Here is a 23,205-nt window from a genome sequence, read left to right on the forward strand (position 1 = left end):
GCAATGGCGATGCGCGCATCAAGCAGCACCTGGGGGGTCCAAATCCCAGAAACGCTGTGGCCGCTGGGTTCGGGCTGTAACTCCTAGGTTACCTAGGTACAGCCAATCCGCATGGGCTACAGCCATGACAGGTGGCTCTATCTTGAAGCAGCCGGAGTAGGAAATTACCCCAGCACCGGTCAGAGACAAAGAGAGACCCTCGGGACGGGCTAAAAAAACCCCACCTTCGGCGGGAAGAGCAGCGGCTGGTCCGGGACAGGGAACCCACCTCCTTCGAGGGTGCTCGTCCCCGTTGCGAGCGGTGGGGAGAGCGCTGCGGCTGTGCCTGGCCCCGCTCGTCTTTCCCCCTCTTCCCGGCTTGGGTCGCCTTCTACCCACTCCTCGCTGGCTCCGCGCTCGCCTCTTCCCCGCTTAAGGTGGCCCCGCGGGAAGCGCGGCGCGCAGGAGCCGCTACGGGCGGCCCTCGTCGCTCCCCCCACCCCCGGCACGGGGTGGCCTTAAATCGGCTCCTCGCCGCGCGTATCCGCATCGCCGGCGCCGTCTGAAGGAGGGCGCCGCCATCCGCCGACGGGCCGGTGCCGTTCCCAAGGCGCAGGGAGGACACTCCTCCGCCCGGCGGCGGGCGATGCTCCCCCGGCAGCCCCTGTCGCGCTGCCGCCCCGCGCCCGGCGCCCCGGCGTCTCCGCCGTGACCGGCCCATCTCACCAGGTGAGCGGAGATCCTGCGCTCGGGCACCGGGGGCTTTGGGGGTGGGAGCGGCGCCTGGATACAGTGGTGACCTTGCTGTCCCCGGCGCTTGGCGCTGGAAGAGTGCCCTGCCCCGCGACCGGCTGCTGTATCCACGAACTTCATCCCTGCTCAGCTCCCGAACGGATTCCGCGCTTGACAGGGAACCCCTATCGTTGCATCCCCCCACCCTTGGTCAGGACACGTTCCAGGGGAGCGACATCCCACTCCCGGGGTGGAATTTTCCAGCCGTGGGAAATGCCCCCATTCCTGGTGTGTGTCCACCCGGGAATATCGCCACCGGGATCTCCGAGCTAGGGTACCCAAACGCGGGTCCCGGGTACACCGCTGCTCCCGGAGAGGTTTTATTCGTCTCTTGGTGACAAATACCAGAGAAACCAAATTACAGAAGGGCGACGAGGGGGGTTGTGTGCAGGCACAGGTAGCCCCGCTGGGAACCGACCCCAAGTGGGCGTCCCCAGTGTGCACCTCTAGAGAGGTGGGAGAGGGCAAAAGTAGGAGGTCTGGGGAAGGGTTCTGCCGTTGCCTACCCCTGCCTCGCACACGGGCGTCTACCGAGGGATGCATTTGCTGTTTTTCTGGAGCACTTTGGTGTGGATCTCGCTAGGTGAGTTGGAAAGAACTTTTTTTCGGCTTCGCACTCCAGCCACTCACCCATCCAGCCTCAGGCCAGGGAAGAAGAGGGGGAGGCTCAGCAGCTAATGCCTGACAAAGAGAATCCCCTCAAGGTGCTGCAAATCTGGAGAGAAGCAGCGAGTTTCTCAGTAACTTCTTAGGGAAACCTGCCAAGGGGTGATTTCTGTGCAGCTGGAGAGAAGGGGTGTTGGAATCAGCAGGGCAGCACCAAGCATCACCACAGTGGAACAATAATGACAAGCTATAAATACCCATCTGATAACGTGAGGTCCACACAGCTCAGCAAATAAGTGGGGGAGAGTGAGCAATGCAGCCCCTGCAGGTGCTTTCAGCTCGGACCCAGAGGAGGTATCCTCGTGCAAAGCACATATGCAGGGAGTGTAGCAAGGTACAGCAGTTTAACACATGAGTCTGTTCACCCTGTTCTGCTTGGGCTTAAATCTCATCAGATGCAAAAAGAGCAAAATGGGTGGGGAGGTTCACACCTTGTACCTCTGCACAGCTAGCAGAAGTGCAAAGGCATTGATCTCACTAGCCTCAGACAGGACTAGGAACAGGGGCCATGTAGGAGCTCCGCAAGCTAGGAGACAAGTGCAGAGACAGCAGGATAGGAACCTCACAGGAGGGAAGCCATCATTATTCCAAAATGTGATTCCTCAGTAGGAAATTATGGGGACCTCAGTCTCAGGCAATAGAGAGGGTTACAGGGCAGGAGAAGGCCACTGGCAGAGCTGTGTGTGACAGCCTATGTCACATCTGTTTGCAGCCATGCATGCTGCCAATCCCCTTTTCTCCATGCCGAAGCAGGATGTGGGGGCTCCATAACCTTTGGTTGGTGCCTGTTCCATGGTTTCCTGGAATCTATCTGTTGGCAGGCACACCTAGGGTACAGACCAAGCACGAGCATCAGTAGCTGAGCACACACTGTGCCTGCCTGGTGGGAGGCCAGGAGCTCAGTGACTGTGATTCCTGCCCTTTTCCACCCTCTCCGCCCTGCTCCCAGAAGTGACTTTGGTGTTGCTTTCAGGGCACTTCAGTCTGCATTGAATTAAGGCTCTGCAGAGCAGTTAGCATACAGAGGTAGATGTGCAGCTAACACGTTGTATTGGGTGTTTCAGGAATCTGGTGAGACAACGTAAAAGCTCTTCTTTGGCATTTTCAGTGTAGTAACAATAATAGTAGTAGTAATAATAATATTAGCAAAATCATCTAGGCAACTTGGCAATCCCAAAGCAATTCAACCAGCTGACAGAGCACAGCTGAGATGCAGCCACCTTTACAACAAAGGGCTTCAGCCTGGCTTGCAAGACAGTTTAACAGCCACAGGATAGAAAGCAAAGCAGTTGAGCTGAGGACACTCAGCTCCCACAACAAGGGCTTGTTTTAATGAGGGAAGCTCCTGCACCTTTGGGCTTTGTTACAGTGTCATCTGGGAAGACTGTTGCCTAGGGAGCTGTACAGAGCTATACAGCAGCTAAATGTATGCAAGAGAGAAAACACTTCCACAATGTACAGCCCTTAAATTCATATGCTTTCCATGGTTCAGTAATTTCACGAATACAAGCTGCACCGTTTTGACCAAAATTTTGCTCCCACACCGGAAATGCGGCTTATACTCAGGAGCGGCCAATATGTGAATAATTTTCTGACATTTTCAACCCCAGGAGTGCAAACCAAGTCAGTGCAAACTGCAAAGTCGAGCATCCTGCCAGTAAAACCCTGCATTTACGTGGTTGTTACAAATTGGTTACTCTGTTGCGCGGTGGGTGGAGCTGCTCTGTGCAGGCAGCACAGGGGGTGGAGAAGGCAGGGTAGCTCTCTCCTGCTTGGCCCCGCTGCTCAGGGAGAGGCAGGGGCTCTCTCCTACTTGGCCCCATGGCTCAGGGAGAGGCAGGGGCTCTCTCCTGCTTGGCCCCGCTGCTCAGGGAGAGGCAGGGGCTCTCTCCTACTTGGCCCCATGGCTCGGGGAGAGGCAGGGGCTCTCTCCCGCTTGGCCCCACGGCTCGGGGGAAGGCAGGGCAGCTCTCTCCTGCTTGGCCCGGCAGCTGCGGGGAGGCAGGGGCTGTCTCCTACTTGGCGCCGTGGCTTGGGGGAAGGCGGGGCAGCTCTCTCCTGCTTGGCCCCGCGGCTTGGGGGAAGGCGGGGCAGCTCTCTCCTACTTGGCCCTGCGGCTGGGGGGAGGCAGGGGCCCTCTCCTGCTTGGCCCCATGGCTGGGGGGAGGCAAGGGCTCTCTCCTGCTTGGCCCCATGGCCCAGGGGGAAGGCGGGGGGCTCCATGTTGCTGGCCCCGCGGCTCGGGGGCCTCCCATCCCCGCATGCCACCGCCGCAGGAGCAGGCAGGCTCCATCCCCGCCTCCCACCGCCGCTGCGGGTGCCGGCGGGCTCTGTGCACCCCCTGCCGCTGCGGGGCAGCACCGGGCCAGGGCAAGCGAGCCCAGTGGTGGCGGCGGACGGCCCCGAGTGGCCCCGCCGAGCGCCAGCGCCGAGCTGGGCCACCCAGCCCTGTCGGCAGCCCCGAGCCCTCACGGCCCGAGCCAAGCCAGTAAACCCCACCCTGCCGTGATTCTGTTACTATTTGGCAACTTTGTTGCACACGGGTCCTCGCTGCGAATGACAGAGCCGCTTATACTCAGGTGAGGCTTATTTATGGACAAAGAACGAAATGTTTGCCAACACCCAGCGATGCGGCTTATATTCAGTGCGGCTTGTATTTGTGAAATTACTGTATTTTGGTGCCTAGTGCCGGTGTTCTCTAATGGCATCTTCCCTGCAGAGTGTCCGAGGATGTACTGGACAGCTCAAGGCTGTGTCTGCTGTGTATCCTTTCTTTTTGCACTGGTAAAGGTGCCTTTTGGCAGGGAAGTTTCCTCTGCTTCAGCAGCAGGCCAGGAGATGTCCTTAGTGTCTGAGACCAAAGTCATATCTAGCAGGCAGTTTGCTGGCAGGAGTCTGGGCTGGACTACAGCTGGATTACACTCCAGCAGTACCCCTGGATGGCCTTCCTCCCCTTTTCACCACAGTAATCTCCTGCCTGTGACAGTGCTCTACACATCCCTGTGTTTCTCTGTGCCTTCATAACTCCAGCCTTGGCTGCCCCTCTCTCCCAGGGTGACGGTGCTGCAGGCAGCCACCTCCTGCTTTCCTCCAGTGCTTTGGGAAGCAATGCTCCTATTCCAAGCCACCCCATAACTCCATCCACCTCCTGGAACTACTTCCTCTCCTTAGCACTTTTGATGGTCTTTCCTGTTCACAATATTTAGGATGTCAATAAAGATGTGCTGCAAGCCTTTATATGTATGCCTACAAGGGATGAGATATTTGATAGGCTTCAAAGATTTTACTGAGCATGCAAAATTGCTCTAAGAAAGCTCTGTAATTATTCTGCAAGATGTACACAGGAAAGATGATATCTGTCCCCTTCCTCCTTGTATCTAATTGTTCCTAATAAAAGAAGCCTAAAAAAGAGGTAATAAGCCAGACTGGAATCTGGGTCCCACACACCTCCAGAGCCCCAGAGAAGACTAAAATCACTCTGCCCTTTTTGCTCCTGACCTTTCTGCCTAATAATAAGCATTACGCTCTTCTGCATCACTTCCCATCCTGAGATCTCCAAGTACTGTGCGTGTGTGATTAAGAGCACTCCCTGCCCACATAAAAAGCTGTTTGTCAGGATGACTACTCCCTCTTTACAAGGGAGACACAGCAGTTCATCGCATCAGAGCTGAGACAGCCCCATATCATCTGTCTCACAGGCGAGCGGCCCCTGCTTCTCTGGGAAGCACTTGCTGGGAAGCAGCTCAACCTAACATGAATGCAATTTAAAACCTACAGTACCACAAAAGACTAATGAACACAGGGCATGGACGAGATCTGTGGCTGTCAGCACCCTCGTCTTGGGTGCACACATGACTGCTTAAGGCCAGTTCTTCAAAGGGACCCTGGTCAGACCCCACTGATTCCTCCAGGTTGGGGTACATCTCCAAACAGCACCTCAACCCATGGTCAGCACATTTATAAAAACTTGATATTTTAATCTTAGTCTGCATAGGCTAATAATTAAGAGCTTGAAGTCCCTTCTAGCTTGCTCTCATGTGACATTAGTGCTCCCAAATGCCTTTCTGTAAACTCAAATTTATCTACTTTGCCAATGTTCCCAAGTGTTCAACTGTCTTGTTGGCTCCCTCCACCATGCAGTGTAGGGGGCTGTCTGATCATCTTTCTCCCTGAGATGAAAACATTGCACTCTGCAAATTCCTGAGATTTGTAAAACATGAGCTAAGTTTCCTCACAAGACACAGCTTCCCAGGTCTGAGACACAGAACTGTGATCCACAGCTCCCAGCACAGGGACCTTCAGATTTTGTTTGCTGCTCATCCCTGCTCTGATCAGGTAATCCCACTAATGCGTGGTGCACATAGAGAGATTCCTTAAGATGGGGTTAGTTACCTCAGGTAGACACATGAGGAGGAACACTGGAGTGAAAAACAAAGCAATCAACAAAACAGAAGAGGGAGAATGAGTGCTTCTCTACAAGTATTTTCTCAATAGAGGAACTGGACTGCATTCAGGAAAACATGAAAGGTAGCAATTTGATGATAAAAGTAAGTATTTTCCCATGCTGTGCACTGTGACATAAGGAACTCTGTGCTACAAGATGCTGCTGGTGTTGAGCATAGGATTCAGGAAAAGGAGAAATTGTGATTGTGATAGTAGGTTGTTCATCACTGGACAGGGCAATCCACTTAAAATAGATCTAAATCTTCAGGGTTAAACCTCCCACATCCTCTAGCATAGGATTTTTTATACCTTCCAAAACCCACAATGATCAATGTAAGACAAAGGACAAAAGGACACACACATGTCCAAGTGAAGATCACTGGGGCATATTTTAATTTCCAGGCAAAAGAAACTGTTTTCCAGCCTGTGTGCTGGTACTTAGCTCTTGTAGGTTTGGGTTTTGTCAGCTGGATTGGATTCAGATTAACTTCTGTTGAGGTTTGAGCTGGTCCAGTGGTGTTTATGCTGCCACTTCCCCTGCCCATTATGGAGATTTTAGCAAACTGCCAGTATCCTGGCAACTTTATGTGGTGCTGATCTATGCAAAAAGATCTATGCATTGCAAAAGGAAATGGTTTTCTTTGGATGTTACCCCTTGTCAGTGAGAGCAAGGGCATTTATTCTCAGTACAGCCAACCTCTAGCCAAGCAGAGTGCTGAGATTACTTGGAGCTGGACAGGGTTAGCCATTGGGCAATATCAGCTCTTGATAAAAGATTTTAGAGCAACAGTGTTGTCTTGTTCTGTAAGTTCACGGTGGGTCTGTGTGTGGGAGTACAGGACACATGGGAACTGTGATTTGCTAAGTAAAGCAGGATTGCTCATTGTCAATCCTTGTGTGGGAGAACTTGGAGGAAAATCCAAGGATCAGGCAGGCATCAGTGACTTGCAGACCCTGCTTCCTCTGAGGTGATGCTCGCCTGGGGTGTTGCAGAGCAGTTTGGCTTCTAAAGATACTGTCCTTAAGGGCAAGTTTTTAACAAGGTCCTCTGCTCCCAACAAAAATATCCCAGTGCCTCTTGGTAGAAACAGCACAGTTGATCCTTGCCTGGCAGGAGTAGAGGTTGCTAGCTCCTCTCTCCCTTTATTCCCTGATTGTTAAAGTAGGATAGTTAACATTCATCTTGTCCTGACCCTCCCTCTATCTGAAAGCTAAAAACAGTTATAAAGGGGTATTTCTCCTATGACTGGCAGATTTAACTTATTTTTATGGTTATATTCATAGCTATGGGTTAGACAACAGTGTTAGGCTTCATGAATGCTCTGACTGTGACCACAGCAATGATGCTCATTGGGGTAATACTGCACAAAGTGCCACTTCAGAGACCAGTGCTAGGTGAGCCTCGGTGGCAGCAAGGGATCTTGTCCTCTCTGCTATGCTGAGGTGCCTTCCTCCCTGGTCCAGCCATTGTGTTGTGTCTCCCCTACACTTTCTCCAGCACAAATGCCAGGGTGATCTTAACTTTCTCCCTGCTGAGATCTCATCCCCTGGATCCTTCTCTCCCAGGGCCCTTCCCCCAGGTCAGATCCACACAAAGGTGAAAAGGAAGGAGGAGACGAGGACTTTCCTGTATCTGCCAGCTTCTCTCTCCACCTCTGATGTGAATGAGGCCCTTCATTGTTTTCTGTTGAGCAAACACGGATGCTTTTGTTTTATCGGCTTGTGGGATGGGATGGAATTAATAAATCAGAGTGCCAGTGCTGTGCTGCCACATTCTTCAATTTTAAGGCAAGATGACACACAAAAATAAGGCAGAAACAAAATAGGCAATCTCTTCAGAGAGCACTCGGATGATTTGACTGTGCCTTCCTGCTTGCTATCCCACTTGGTCTCCTGTTCCTCCTTTCTCTGACTTTTGCATTCCCATCAACGTCATTTCTTCTGTTCCCTTTCCCTTCCTCAGGAATCACTTCCAGTCACATCTTAGTTTCTCACCTGCACCTATTTTTCTTCCTTTGTCTTCCTTTCATTTATGTTTCCTTCACCCTTAGCCCAGTGTGACCAAGGCTTGTGCATCCAGGTATGAAGTTCAATGTCCTGCATGTAAGCCGAAGAATCAGGAATGCCTCAGCTTTTTCACTGTAGACTGAAATGTCTGCTCTTACACCTGCTTTCTCCACTTCTGTTTTTCCTCCAAAGGATGTTGCTGCCTGAGAGATTCAGTGAATGACTGTGGGAACAAAACACAAAGTATTACTGTTCTCCTCTCAGACGTGGTATTTAACAGTGTTCCTTCAAGCAAAATTAGATCCTGCCCCAGAACTGGAAGACCTTTCCTTCCTTGAAGGATAACCAGAAATGCTTTGCCTAAAATTAATTATTTTGAGCCAAATGACAAGTTTTAACATCTGTGCTTGGCTACCACCAGGAGGTAATGAGCTAGGAGAAGATCTCTTTTCTCCCCCATAATTAACTAACTGTATGTGGGGCTTCAGGAGGACAAAATGAACGGGTGTGGTTAGTACAAACTACCAGCAAGGGGCTGAGAGAGTTTTATTCATTGCACTGGTTGTTTTTTTTCTCTAATGAGCTTAGGCACTTCAAAGTCATTTCCCCAGAGTGCTTATCCATTGTTGTGCTTACCTTGCCTGTGGGGAAACTGAGGCACTCAAGCAGGTGATTTGCCCAGATCCACATACTGACACATAGTTGAAGCCAGAAAAAGAACCAAGAAATCTTGTTTCACAGTTGACTGCTTTATCTTCCGGCCTCAGAGGAGGCCAGCAAAGACCTTCCTCTTGTTTAGATGAATAGATAGCCATTCCAAGAGGGCACTGGGGCAAGGATATCTTTCTGTACTAATATGTGTCTTAATGAGTCCTGTTGCTAAGCGGCTCCAACGATGCATCATGCATCTTCTTCACTAAGCATTGAAATAATTTTTCAGTCATTAAAGCTAATACAGAATCCTTAGAAACATCCAAATCTCACAGCAGGTGCTGAAATGAGTAAGCAAATAGACACCAAATCCTGATTATCTGTGTGCACCTCTACAAAGCCCACAAGCCATGTCTGCTGAAGCCAAACACAAGCCCAGCTGAGCTGTATCTCAGGGCTCGGGCTAGGCAGTGAGAGGCAAGCTGGCAAATACTGCTGCTCCACAGTCCACAACAAGTATTTTTCCTCCTTCAGACATGTGTGCCAGCTCCTTCTCTCTTTGGAGCAATAAGAAAGGAGGTAGGAGTGTTAATCATTGACCCCAGATAGCTGAGGCATCCCCTGGCAGATCTTTAGCAAGGAGAAATTATTTGCATTTTGTCAAGTGTTAGTAAGTGGCAGATCTCAGCCTGGCCAACATTGTTCCCCCAGCCTATTTTTGTTTTCTTTTTGCCCTTCGAACCACTTCCTCCATCCTACTCCCACCAACTTCTCACATTTTCTGTTTTGTGAACAATTTCAGGTGGTCTCTCCAATCCAGTCCCCTGCTCTGCCTTAACTCATGTCTGCCCTCCAGCATGGGATACCAGCACCTCTTGAACTGTAGCACCCCACAAGCTTCTCCGTAATTCCTCCAGTAATCCCAGTGTGCTTCCCATTCTGGTTAGCAACTCTCATACTGTTTTCTATTTTCCTCAAACCTACAGTGCTCAGCAGCATGACATCCAAATTTAACTGGATTTTTTTTACGGCCAAAGTGAGGTTTTTAATTTCTATGTTAGAACAGGACTCTTGGAGCATTCAGGAAAACACAATAAATCTCTTATTACTCAATATGCATCAGCAGCTCCATTACAAGGGAAGTCATAGGACACCGAAAAGCATTTTGCTAAGATCATCACTGCTGACGTCTGTGCTGACTTTTGGGAATGAATATAGTTTTACCAGGATTCCTTGGGAAAGGATAATTTAAAATTGCTCTTACCACCTCAAAGAGCCTCTCTTGTCACCCTCTTGAGAATAAATCCAAGACTGATCCTGTATCATGACCAGTCTCCACACTTGTGTTCCTCATCATGTCAGCCTGCTAGGCAAACCCTGTACACTTTTTCCCATGTAGCAGCCTCTTCTGGACATGTTGCAAAGGATGCTGGTGGCTCTTTTGTCAACACCAACTCCTGTTCTGTGGTAGATAAGCTGCCATCTCAACAAGTTTTGTTAATAGTCCATCAAGCCACCAAGCCAAGCCAGACTTGGATTGTAGCTCTCTTGAAGTCAAACCAAGTAATGAATCTATTAAATACTGGTGCAAAATAGTCACTAGGCAAGATTTCTGCTTTTATACTCCCTTCTGCAGTGCACTTACCAGACTGATAAAATCATATATCAAATATTTCTTTCCTAACCCAAACATGGGTGCTAACCTGAGCACCAGAACAAACACAAAAGGCCTAGAAATTAGTTACAGCAGCAGAAGCAAAAATCCAGTTTCTTCCTTCTTACTTCTCAAGCAATTTTTGGATGTATCCTCTGCTGAGAAGCTGTCGCTGGCCCTTCAGGGGTATTATTTGCAGAGCTGGTAATGGGTGGAGTTAGTTCACATGTACATATGTGAAGCTAGAAAAACCTAACCTGGCTTGTTGACCTCCACAAATATCCTCATAACCAGAGAGAACTTTCCTTCCCTGAGCCCAAGGGGGGAGCCAGATTTATCCTCAGAATCAGGAGAGATTCATATCCACCTCTCAGATTTACAGCAGCAGCCCATTTCTGGTTTTAACAAGAATCCACTCTTTGTCTGCCCTGAACTTCCACGCCAACTTGGTCTGCCTTTGAAGCTCCAAGGGCTCTCAAACTTCAGAGAAGTGTTCAAAAAAAGCCTAGCTCATCTTCCCTCTCCAGCCAGAAGTATCTGTTCATCAGTTATTAAAGGCCAACTGGCAGCGCATGAATGTGGAGGTAAGGAAGGAAGGATAGCACTGCCCAGCATGCCCTGAGTACAGAAGTGTAAGAGCAGGGGAGACACATTTCCCAGGGTTCTCGTGGTTATATTTGCGCAAAGACGATACTCCCATCTCAGGAAACAGAGCAGGCAACTCAGCAGCCTGGGGGTAATAAGAACCCCCCTTTTGCATCCAGGCCTAGGGCAGCCTGAAGCACACAATTTTTCACAGATAAGCCCACAAGTACAATACAGCACAGGCTGACCTCCCTCCCAAGGAAAGGTTTATCAACATTATATGCAAAGACACTTTTAGACCGTGCTGCTTTCATGTGCAATTAAGGAGCATGGCAGAGAGCAAGCCCTATACAAGCAAGCCCTATGGCAAGCTCCATGCACTCTAAGAGAGAGCAGTTTGTTTCTCATGCTGTGAGCTCATCTGCCCTCAATTCTCTCACAGCCTTCCCTGCCTTCCCAATAGACTCTTCAATTTTAACTGTGCAAGACATGGAAAAACAGAAACCAAAACCCACACCTTTTTTTTCTGGTAGGTTTGGATTGTTGTTAGAAAGGGGCATGTGGCTTTTGCTACTCCTCAGTTCCATCTGTTCACCCAAATGAATCCACTGCTTACTTTTTCTACAAAATAAAGCTTACTCTGATCATGATGCAGGGATATATATTAGTAGCTGCTGCTAGTACCCAACTTAGGTATTGCTCCCCTGGCATTCCCAGAAGATGGGAATTACATATGGGTCTCTTGATCTCAGATACCTTGGCACATAATTTAAACATGGCCTGCCTGTACTCCAGAGTCAACAGCTTCTCTCTTAGGACAGTCCTAGCAAGACACTGACCATCAGCTTCCTGCCCCTTATTTCTTTTGCTCTCTTCTTCTCTTTTTATTTCACATGCAGAAGGCAGACAAATAAACACTGTCTGCTGATTCTAATTTTCATTCTAGTGTTTCTTTAAATCAAGCCCAAGCTATACAGATCAGCTGTGGCATTTAAGGTACAAATCAAGCAGCAGACCATAATGCTTATCTTTGGCAGAAGACAATTCTCTAGGTGCTAATTTATACATTCTACATTTGTTTCTAAAAGTGTCTGCACGACACTTGGATGCTGCAGTGCAAGTGGCAAATATGAGTGCTGATGATTTATTTGGAGGAAGAAATCAGAATTAGCATTTTGGACCATCTCAGCCATTTACAAAGTAAGCATATTTCTCACAGCTCAGAGAGCTGCAACAGAAAAATGTCTATCAAAGACACTAAAGTGCCATTTCTCCTCTCTCTAATCTCACACAACTAACACCTGCATGATGTGGCATTAGTGCTGTCCAGTGTCCTCTCTGTCTTAATCCATACGGAGCAGCCACCCACAAGAACATTCCACACAATGTTGCTGTTTGCACAATCGCTTTTACTGATGGCATAATTTAGCCAGCATTCCCAAATAAAAACTCAGGGGGCTTCTTGCCTTTACACTGCACTCTTTCTCTGCCCACAGTTCTTTCCATACAATAACAGATCAGGGTTCTGATTCTTCAGGGGGCCAGCACATACATGTAACCATTAAAATGCCAGTATTTCCACAGATTTTGGGAAGACAGTAGACATATCTAGCTACATTGGTGTTATAAATGGCATAACTGCTGCCCCACTCATTTACACTGTGATTTTAGCCAGAGCAGTTTCTCCTTTGCTTTCTTTTGCTATCCCTAGGAATAATGGGGAAGTCCAGCAGGGAAGAGCATTTCAACATCACCTTTGAAGGCAGGAGGAAAATAAGCTGTCTAAATCAATCAAGAGTGTGCATTAGTGATAGCATGTTCCTCTGGAGGTCTGCATTTGATGTCATGTTGACACATAGCTCAGATCGAAGCCCGTCGCTATATCCTGGCTGCTACCAGAGGAACAGCATTGGCCTTTGGGCCCCATATCTTTACAAGGGAGCTCATGATCAATTTTAATTTTTTCCCCATAACAAGCACCTGTGAAATGTAATTATCCATCAAATAATGCCTAATGCCTTTTTCTCTGAAAAAGTAATTCCTCTCCATCTTTAAAAATGTTCTAGAAGGAAATACTATGGGTTTTTCCTTTCTGCCTTTGTAAAAAAGCTGTAAAATTAGTTAACACTCCTGCTGAACAGGCATCAGCTGTTAACTCAGTAGGGAAAACTCTGAATGAGATATACAGAAACTTTGGAAAAATCCACTATTGTTTTTGCTTCCTTAGAATTATTTTGCCTCCTTGGGGGAAAAAAAACCCCACAACTTTTCTTTCTGTTGGCTAATGCAGATATTGGGCTGATTCATGCTGATACATTTGGAATTATTATTCTGTGATAGTCATCAGCATCTAAAAAGAACCTCAATTCTGCCAGAGCTCAGCAGCAAAGAAGAAAAACTGATGTCTGAATTAAGCCCCTGAGTTCCCTTTCAAGAGAGGATAACTCCAAGCTTAGAGGTCTTTCAGGAGAGAACTAGCTTTCTCTGGAGACATCTGGTACATCCTGCTTCTCTTCAGGCCTGAGCTGCTAATCTTTCTCTAGGCATTTCTGGCACCCGTGGATTATGGCTCTGCAGTGCAGTGCAGCGATGAGGCTGAGGGCTGTGTCCCTCTGTCCCTCACCTATGCTCAGGGGGCAGGAATGTGGTGACAGGTTATGTGGATCAATCATGAAGGACATTTGGGTCTGGGCTGATTAAAAAAGCCTGGCTTAGAACTCCTTTTTCAGGCTCTGGAAGGCTCCCTGCAAGGATGGGCTTTGTAGGCAAGTTCAAGGACTAGTCTGTATTCAAACTGGGTTACCTCCATTCCTGCTGATAGCCCAGTGCCTGGATACTCTTGACCTACCTGGGGATAGCAGGCTGAGCCACGTGCTATCTCTAAAATATTGGCTACCATGGGACCTCGCCAGCAGATTTAATTACAGTAATTTCACAATTATAAGCCGCACCGAGTATAAGCCGCACTTCCGGGTGTCAGCAACTTTTCATTCTTTGTTCATACATAAGCCACACCTGATTATAAGCCCCACATTACAATACAGAGTGTGATAAAAGGTATCTATTCTATCACCATCTGTTGAGGGTGGGAGCAGTGATCCTTATCTCCGCAGGATATATTCTGCTAATGGGCCATCCATTGAAGCCAGAGGGGGCATTGTTCTTTATCTTTTCACAACCCATCCTTCCTCCAGCGAGTCATTTTCTGCTAATGGCCCATTCAGTCCCACTGTGTGACTGATAAAATTACTCCATCCCATTGGAAGTTGCTCCAGCCAGGGGGAAGAGCCCAACATTTCTTACCAAAATAAAAAGAGAGGTTTTGGGACACTAAGGTAGCCCCTTTCTCCACTGGACTCCAGAGGAAAACCGGATTTCTCCACATCACCACTGGACCTCCGGAGGGAAACTGCACCTTCTAAGGACCACTGCTTCAACTGAACCACATCTGTCACTGCAAGAAGACTGCAGCCACCATTTAATGGGACTGCTACCAACACCCTGCCTGACATGGTGTCAGGTTGTACTCTGACTTTGTCAGGGTTTGGAGTTTGTTTCTTTGTAGTATTGTATTTCTATTTTAATTTCCCTAGAAAAGAACTGTTATTCCTAATTCCCATATTTTTGCCTGAAAGCCCTTTGATTTCAAAATTAAATAATTTGGAGGGAGGGGGTTTACATTCTCCATTTCAAAGAGAAGTTCCTGCCTTTCTCAGCAGACACCTGCCCTCCAAACTAAAACAGCAACTTTTCGTTCTTTGTCCTATATAAGCCACACTTTGGGTTCAGACCAAAATTTTAGTCAGAATGGTGCGGCTTATAATCGTGAAGTTACTGTAGCTCCGCCAAAGTTTCTCTTTTGTTTTCTGTTGGGTTTTTTTTTGTTTCTTTACTTGGAAGAAATCCCTGTATAAAGCATCCCACTCCTCCAGTCCAGGCTCCCACACACAAGCCACATGTCTAGGACAAGGATGCTCTTTGGAAAGGTGCTGTCAAGCTGTTTACAGACTAAGCTTTGAGGAACGCTCATGTGGGCAGTGGAGAGATATGGGTTGTGCATGGTGTATTCCTGAGTGATAAGCCTGGCTTCTAGGCTGAAGTAACTGTGCTCCTGTTTGGTGAGGGGATCAGAGCTGGCAGGAGAGGATAAAGCCTTTCTTTGCATCTGAGGAAAAGGCAAAGGGGCATGGGAAGGGAATCTGTTTCATTGCGAGTGACTCACTTCCCAGGGAAGTTGTCCCCACAAGAGCCTGTGCACGAAGGGACAGAGTATTGATGGGGCTGAACCTTAAAACTACACAACTGCTGGTAGTTCTGCTCTTCCTGCTAAGGGGAAGGACCTGGCCATCCTTCCATGTATTGTTTTATTATTTGTAGTTTCCTGGGTTTTGTCTCTCCAGGGGACTTGGTTAATTTTCCTTTGCCCTCTCTCCCCATGAGCAGTAGGGGAGTGCTCACCTTATTCACATTGTGGGTGTCATTTTCCTGCAGCCCTTCACCAGACCTGCAGCAGAGAAATTATTAAAACCCCCAGCAGAAGGGCAGTCTTACACCTTGGGACAGAAACACAGTCTCCTACTATTCTTGGGCTACTGGGAGGTCAAGATCCCAGTTGGGATCCCAGTGGGGATCTGAGCCTTTCTCTTCCCTGTTCCATCCACCTCTCCTATGAAGACAGGCTGAAAGAGTTGGGGCTGTTCAGCCTGGAGAAGAGAAGGCTCTGAGGAAACCTCAGAGCACCTTCAAATACCTAAAAGGGGCTACAAGAGAGCTGAAGAGGGACTCTTTATAAAGGCATGTAGTGAAACGGTAAGGGGGAATGGGTTCGAACTGAAAGAGGGTAGGCTTTGGTTAAAGGAAGACATTCTTCACTTTGAGGGTGGAGAGGCAATGACCCAGGTTGCCGAGAGTTGTTGTGGATAGCCTATCCCTGGAAGTGTTCAAGGCAAGGTTGGATAGGGCATTGAGAAACCTGGTCTAGTGGAACGTGTTCCTGCCCATAGCACTGGGATTGGAACTAGATGATCTTTAAGGTTCCTTCCAATCCAAAACAGTCCATGATTGTATGATTAATATTTCCCTTCCTAGAAAATCTGCTGCTTTTTTTTTCCCCTTTGGTTTTCAGTCACCCAGTTCCAGCAGAGTTTAGGGGAGAAATTGCTACTTTCTGAGCAGAAAATCAAATCTACCTTTTTCCCTTCTCTTTCCCACCTCACAAGAAATACAGCTGGATGTGAACCCTCAGGCACTGTCCTTTAGATCTAACCTACCCTTCTGTCCTACAACAATGCCATGATGCCATTCCTGAAGACCTGTCTGGGGGTTGGAGGAGTCTCAATACTGAGAAATACCCTGTTTTGGCTGTGTTTGCACAGTAATTACCCATGCTTATCCCAGAGCAATAATCCATTCCACCCACTTCTGTGGTTCCTTGAATCCATCCTCCCACTTTATTGTGCACATCTCAAACAGGACAGCAGCTACCTGGTGAGGGGAAGTGCTGCAGCATCTTGGCCTATCTCAGTTTTTAGGACTATTGTAGTTTCGGCTGAAGACTCTGATGGGCCCATGGGAATGAGGGGAGAGGGGACAGTGGCTTCCTGTGCATTTCAGCAAGGCAGCAACTCACCACAAATACCAGCGTGGTCATGAATTATGCATTCCTTGTTTAAGAGAGGTTGCTCTCATCAATAATTGAAAGTTCCCTGCTCTGCCTTCAGCATCACATCTCCCACACTGGGAGTTAGAGAACTAATGAAATCTGCATAGACTTCCTCAATGTGGCTAGGGGCAGGTGGAGAGAGGCAGCAAAATGCAGGCAAAACAAACCAAAAACCCTGCTGACAGCTTTGGTGTGTGAAATTAAGAGTCATCTGCATCTACCTGCAGGTCTGCTCCAGCCCTGCTCCTCACATCCCTGTCTCCTCCCCTCTCCAAACCTGTCTCCTCTCAGGGCACACACAAAATGCTAGGCTTGCTAACATGGCTGAATCCAAGATTAGGGAGCATTTCTTGAAACTTTTGGCTCCATTACCTCAGAGTAGTTTACTTTGGGTGCTTGCCTAGAAAATCGTTACACTGGATGGTGGGATATTCCCAAGGGACAGTTTGAACTGTAAAATTTGTCCCTCTGGGAAGGTAAGGATCTTTAGAGCCTGTGTCTCTGACTAGAGCCGTACAGCCCTGGGGCTGGGGTTGGTCCAACATTCAGAGTCTTCTAAGCCTGGCTCAGACAGGCCAGCTGCCCTGAACCAGAGGCTGGAAAATCACCTTCCTTGCAGAGCACACTTTTTTGAAAGGTGTGGTTCTCTTTCTGGATCAGGCAGACAGAGGGCAGAACCAAAACCTCAGAGGGAGAACTGCCAAACACGGTGTGATCCTAACCATTTTTGAGTTATCAAAAAGGATGTAAATTGAGCAGCTTCTCAACAGGGCTGTTGGAAAATCAGAGGCACTGGGAAACGTGTCAGCCTTATAATCCTCAGTCAGCTGTGTCCTCTCCCTAACTTTGCCCTTTCTCCCATTCACCCAGCATGTCCTTTCAAACACTCTGCAACTTGGGGAGAAAGTCGCTGCCTGGGTAATTTTGCTGCCTTGGAATCCTTATCCCTCTCTCAACATCTGGGTTGTCCTGCCTGTAACAAATTGCACTCTGTTGTTAATTAGTCAACAACAGATGAAGGGATCAGTCACATGCAATGGTCTGAACCTCAGCCAGACAGATCTTGCTTCTCTTCAGCATTACTCTGGGGAATCCAGCTCTTCCTCCTGTATGCTTCTCTCACCGTCTTCTCCTGAATCCTTTCAGAATAATGTCCCCTGCGTCAGCACAAGAGCCTAAATGGAGACTGAATGGTGTTGCATCCCAGGAGCTGAGAAGTCTGACAAAGCAGTGTGAAGCCACAGTAGTATGAGAAACATTTTGTCCCTATCATACTCAGCTTTGTGCTCTGTGTGTAAGTTTATTTTTTAATGGAAAACAGAAGATTGATGGATAAAATTAAGAAGAGGGATGTGTAATTGGAAAACAGGCAAGAAGGCTACAAGAAGGCTACAGGCAGAATATTGAAGGCATCCATCAAACATTCAGCTAATGTTGTTGAGGGTGTGTAAGACAAGGGCTGCAGGAGACACTAGGGGAAAAGAATAAAAGGAAAGATAATGGGGAATAAACAGGACAGGAGAAATAGCAAGGGAGGAGAACAGCCAGCAAGAGAGTACAATCAATAATATTTGCCATGACATCAAAGGCTCCTGTTGGGATCAGTGCTGGACTGTATAAGTGCATTAACAGATGGTCCCTGCCCTCTACAGCTTAAACCCAGGAATTACCAGATGAACACAGGAGATGGGTCTAGGTGATCACAAAAATTTCTTCTGATCTTGAATTCATTTAATAGGATCTACTCTGAGAGGAATTAAAGGCAGAAGGAAGGTAGTTGGTTGTGCCAGGAATACACACTGTAATGTTTGCCAGCAGGCATGCAATTAATCTGAACCACTTAGGAGACTTTGTTTTAATTATAAAAAGTAGGTAAAAATATGTGCAGTAAAGCCTCTGTAAGCCCCACTGGGGCCATCACCAGGCTACCCAGAGGCATCAATATGTGACTGGATTTTGATGCTGCGTTTCAAAAGATGGACTGATGCTTTAATGGACCACTTTGTTGGAAATATTCCATGAGGGGTGGACATTAAGAGAATGCAAAGGGCCTTTGTGTGGGTAAGGACAGAAGACAAAGGCTAAAATTATTAGTAATCCAGGGGATTCTCGTAGTTCTGGAAACAGGGAAGAAACTCTGAAGGACCTAAGAAAAGGCAGATGAAAGCTATAAAGCAACAGAGAAGACCACGCATAATGGATGCAGGGGAGACAGTGGGGGAGACAAAGTAACATTTTAAAGAGAAAGTAAAGTATTCCAATAGAGATTTTTTTTAATGGGTAGAAGTCAGCTCCTCTGTGAGGTTCAAGCTACCTGGGGCTTTATGCAGGGTTTAATTTTTTCAGCCTTGCTTGCTTTGGAAAAGCAATAGACAGAATGTGCATGCAGAAATAAATGAGCACGGAGCACCAGGGAGCTGCACACACAGACATCATCTCCACTTGTTTGCAGTGTTTGGGAAGCATGAACAGGGCTGTCTGGAAGAGGGAGGAGGAGAAAGAACTAGAAAGGGAATTCATTAAAAATTCTTCTAACTGATCCCCTCTCCTCTCTGTGCTGTATTGGTAACATGGCTGCCAGGGCTGTGTCCTCTTCTTTCTCCCTCCAGAAGCAACCTGAGTTTGCAGCAGTAGCAGATCTGCTGCACAGAAGCTGTGTCTGTATAATCAAGACCTTTATTAAAGGGAAAAAGCACTGGCTGCTTGACTCTGGTGCAAAGACACTGGTAATTGCAAGCATACTAGAGGAAGCAAGGAGCTGTGATGATCCTGAGCCAGGGCCTGGGTGGGCCTAGGTATCTGCAGTTAATAGCAATCCTTGGATTTCTTTTGTAGCTCTGACTGTTCTCACAACCATGAGTGATGGGAAGCTTTACTCTGCACTGCTATGCTGGTAAGAGAAAAGATTTCCTGTAGGGAAAGCAATCCCTGGTGCAGGTAACATCATCCTGCCCTGTATTCAGCCTGAATCTGTAGCTTACTAAATATTATGCCTTTGGCACTAAAGCTTGAAGGACACTCTTGTACCTGCCCCAGACCCAGTCATCAAAAAGCAATGAAGTTAAGCAGAGCCAGGATGTTTGCTGCACAAGCTGTGTGCCCCTGGCCACACAGCTTCCTTTGGTCCACTTCTTCACTAGTTTTCTGTAGTTTGAGAGTAGTGAAATGGGCATTGTGATATATGTTATAAAGTAATTAGTGATTTGTGAAAAATAAATAATGTTTGTAGAGATAAAGAATTTAATAAAGGAACTTTAGGTACGCTGAGCCACAGAGAGGAGAAAGGTTGCCTTCACTGGATTCCAGCGCTGCAGATGCCTAAGAAAGGCGCAATTAGCAAGTTAATAGAACCAGCCCCAATGGAGGTAACTCATTATGGAACAGTCCAGGAAACTCCCCGGCCATGAGGACTTGATAATCGTCACCAATCAAGATAACCAGGGTCCTCAGGAAAACCTGCATTTCAATACCCAGTTCCAGTACACAAAAATCTGCACACATCAAAATTCATAGCTGCACTGAAACTGGAAACTACATGAATATGGGAATCCATGGCAGAAACGAAGGGACTTTAGCCCCAGGCCAGAAAAACTGTATAAAAACGGGCTACCCAGGATGGCATTTGTACACACAGGGGGATTTGATGTGATAGAGGTCAGATCAAAGTGTGTGTGTTCACCCAGCACCGAACCCGGGCTTGGTGCTGTCCTTTTTGATTGTGGCTGTTGAGGACCATGTTTCGGTTGCAAAAATAAAAATTGCTTCTTAAATCTTTTTAATTTGCCTTGATTCATTTCTTTCCTATAACAGGCATCATGGTATTTCCTGAGTGAGGATGTAAGAAACATTATATATTTAACACCTGTTATAGATAATAACCGAATCAAGTCAAATTAAATAACAAAACAGCAATTTTTATTTTTGTGACCGAAAATACAGTCCTGGGAAGCCACAAGCGAAAATCCTGACAGCACCGGCCTGGGAAATCGGTGCTGGGTGACACACACGCTGATCTGACCTCTATTGCATCAGATCCCCCCCTGTGTTCACACCCTGCCATCTCGGAGAGTCCAGCTTTATACAGTTTTTCTGGCCTGAGGCGAGAGTTTCCTTTGTTTCTGCTGCAAATTCTCATATTTAGATTAAATCCTTTTTTCTGGTGCTGTCCCTGGACAAAGGTCCTTCCTGCATGCTGATGAAGGCTGTGTCTGCTCCATATTGATGTGTAATGAAGTGCTGTCTTCTCGCTTAGTGGGAACCATCGGGAGGTGATTGGTACTTGGCAGGTATTTTATCGATGATCTCTTCCCTTCCCTTGTGGAGATCCCTGGCTAGGTCTGTTGATATGCTAATTACGGCCGTTGTCTCTGGCCCCGGGTGCTTGGTGTTTAAGAGGTTCTTTTTATTTATTTTATTTCATACAACCTTCTTATATTATATAAACACGAATTATAACAACATATATTACAATCCCTCCCCTTCTATATAACCAAATTAATTCATGTTCCCCTCTCAATTTTCTTCAGATTCATCACTGCTATCCCATTCCTCCATTGACTCTTCTCGATAATCTATGTAAGGGTGTTTATTTTTCCCCATTTACTCTTCAAATTTTGCAAGTGCCTCTACTGCGCTAGTATCCACCTCCCATTCTCCCAATTTTAGCAATTTGGATGCCTTGCCATTCGCTCTCCCAGATGCAAGTTCTGGGTCCATGGGCATAGCAGCTATTTGCATGCCCTGCACTACTGAGTGTATTAATCTGATGAAACAAGGTATCAAGCATGGTAGGAAGATGACTCCAGCTACTGAGCACAGGATAAAGAACACAATCTTTTTCCACCATGCTCCCGAGAATAACTGTTCCCACCAAGATGCCTGGAGAATGGAATTCCACTTTTGGACAGGGACATGTGCCACCCTTTTTATCTCTGTAGCAAGATCCCTTATAGTTTCTACATAGTCATCAATCTCCACACAACATTCGGATTCATTAAACTTCCCACAAACCCTTCCTTCTTCAGCTAACAAGTAGTCTAGGGCGATTCTATTTTGATATACAAAAGCTCACATCTGGGAGTGCTGTTTAGCTAATAATTTGAGAGCATCTGAAGTGTAATTGGACACAATTTCCACCACTGCCTGCAGCCTTATTAGCCTATTTAGCAGGTACACTGGAGTCCATGACCCCAACTCCATCTGTGCCCAAGTTGCAGGACCATAATACTCTATTATTCTCTCAGCTGGCCATTCTTCCCCTCCCCAAGTTTGGCTACCACCCACATCAGGGAGTATCTTTTTCAATTCTCTTTTTTCCCATTCAGTGTCTCGTAGAGGGGTGCCCCCAACATCCACTGTCAGATCTTGGCAAGGTAAAGAAAACAGGCTGAATTATCCCCAAAGTACATGACCCCTTCCACCTTTGTGGTAATTCACTGTATGCTTCCTTCCACACACCCAGTATATCCCATCTGGAGCTTTCCAGGTGATTTCTGTGCTTTCTGGTTTGGTCCAATAAGTACTTATCTCTCCTAGTGATTGGTAAGGTTAGCTCCAGAGCCTTTGTTCCAACAAAGTCCAATTTTGTCACTCCATTCACAATTATTCCTTCTTTCTAGGCTCTAGTATCCAACGGGGGTGCCTGGCTGTCAAGTTTTTGCTTTTGTTGTTTGAGTTTACTGCTAGGGTGGAGATGCACGGGGTTTATCCCACCACCTCTGTATATTCCTTGCCCTCCTGACTGACACAAATGGTCCCAATGGCTCTTTTATCTAAGACCCAACCCTCAGGTCTTCGGAGTGACTTTGAGATTCATGTTTTGTCCCACCTTAGGAGCTGCTCTGGAGTTAAACTCTCACCTTTCCAGGGCCATTTTTCTGCTGACTTGAGTCCTCCACAAATCCAGCAGTTGGACAATCCTAATTCAGTTGCAATTTCTTGCATCAAATCAATAAACAAATTTTTGTCCGATCTTGGCAGACCAAAATTGTCGTACTGTTTTTCGAGTAAATCATATTGCTCACTTAATGTTCTTAATCTTTCCTATTCTAGTCTCCTCTTTCTCATTTCTGACTCCTGTCTTTTAATTTCTAAGGCTATTTGTTCTATCTTACTTTCAGGATCCATGCCTTCCTTATTTCTGGAGAAACAAAAAGTGTTATCAAATTGGGCACAAACCCGTTCATCATTTTCTTCAAGTAAGTCGATGATGATTGGTTTACCATCTGAGATCAACCCATTCTCAAACTTTAGATTTTTGCCCACCCAATATGTTTTTCCTTCCATGACACACATACCTGATCGGGTATTGTCATTGCATAATTCATTCACCTGAAAATAAGCCACAAATATCGACTTTTGTTTTCCCCCTACCCACACCGAGCGATTGCATTGTCCACAAGTGGGAAGAGGTGTTTGATTGGCATTTCTCTTCTGGATATTGTGAGCAAATGTCTCTGACTGCCCTTTCCCATGTCTTGCCTTGAGATCATAGCATATAATTTTCTTTCCCCATTTACACTTCACATACTGAGCGCCATTAAAGGTACAGTACTCCTCCTTTCCTTTACGGGTGCAGTTGGCCAGGACAGAGCGAGTTGGGGTGCTAATTAGTGGGCATCCCCCACACTCATTGTTATGGCTTTGTGCCGTACGGTTTGCAGAATTCCTTGGGTATGCGTTAATCGGTGGGAACATGACTAGGCTCAGGCTCACCAGGATTCCCCACAGGCGTACCTCTCTGCCTACACCCACTAGTTTGCTGCTA

At 47.1% G+C, this 23,205-nt stretch overlaps 1 protein-coding gene across 2 annotated transcripts in view; it reads left to right on the forward strand.

Moving 5' to 3' along the window:
- The first annotated feature begins 616 nt into the window (after nt 1-616).
- Nucleotides 617-23,205, forward strand: part of LOC116992993 (galactosylgalactosylxylosylprotein 3-beta-glucuronosyltransferase 1-like) — a 55,366-nt gene continuing 32,777 nt past the window's right edge. The window contains exon 1 of one of the 2 annotated variants that reach the window (XM_033053194.2): nt 617-708. The gene's annotated coding sequence lies outside the window, so the exon portion shown is untranslated. The remainder of the gene's footprint in view (nt 709-23,205) is intronic. The other variant, XM_033053193.1, reaches the window with a different exon arrangement.

Source organism: Catharus ustulatus, chromosome 2 (assembly GCF_009819885.2).
Source record: "Catharus ustulatus isolate bCatUst1 chromosome 2, bCatUst1.pri.v2, whole genome shotgun sequence".
In the NCBI taxonomy this organism is placed as follows: Eukaryota; Metazoa; Chordata; class Aves; order Passeriformes; family Turdidae; genus Catharus; species Catharus ustulatus.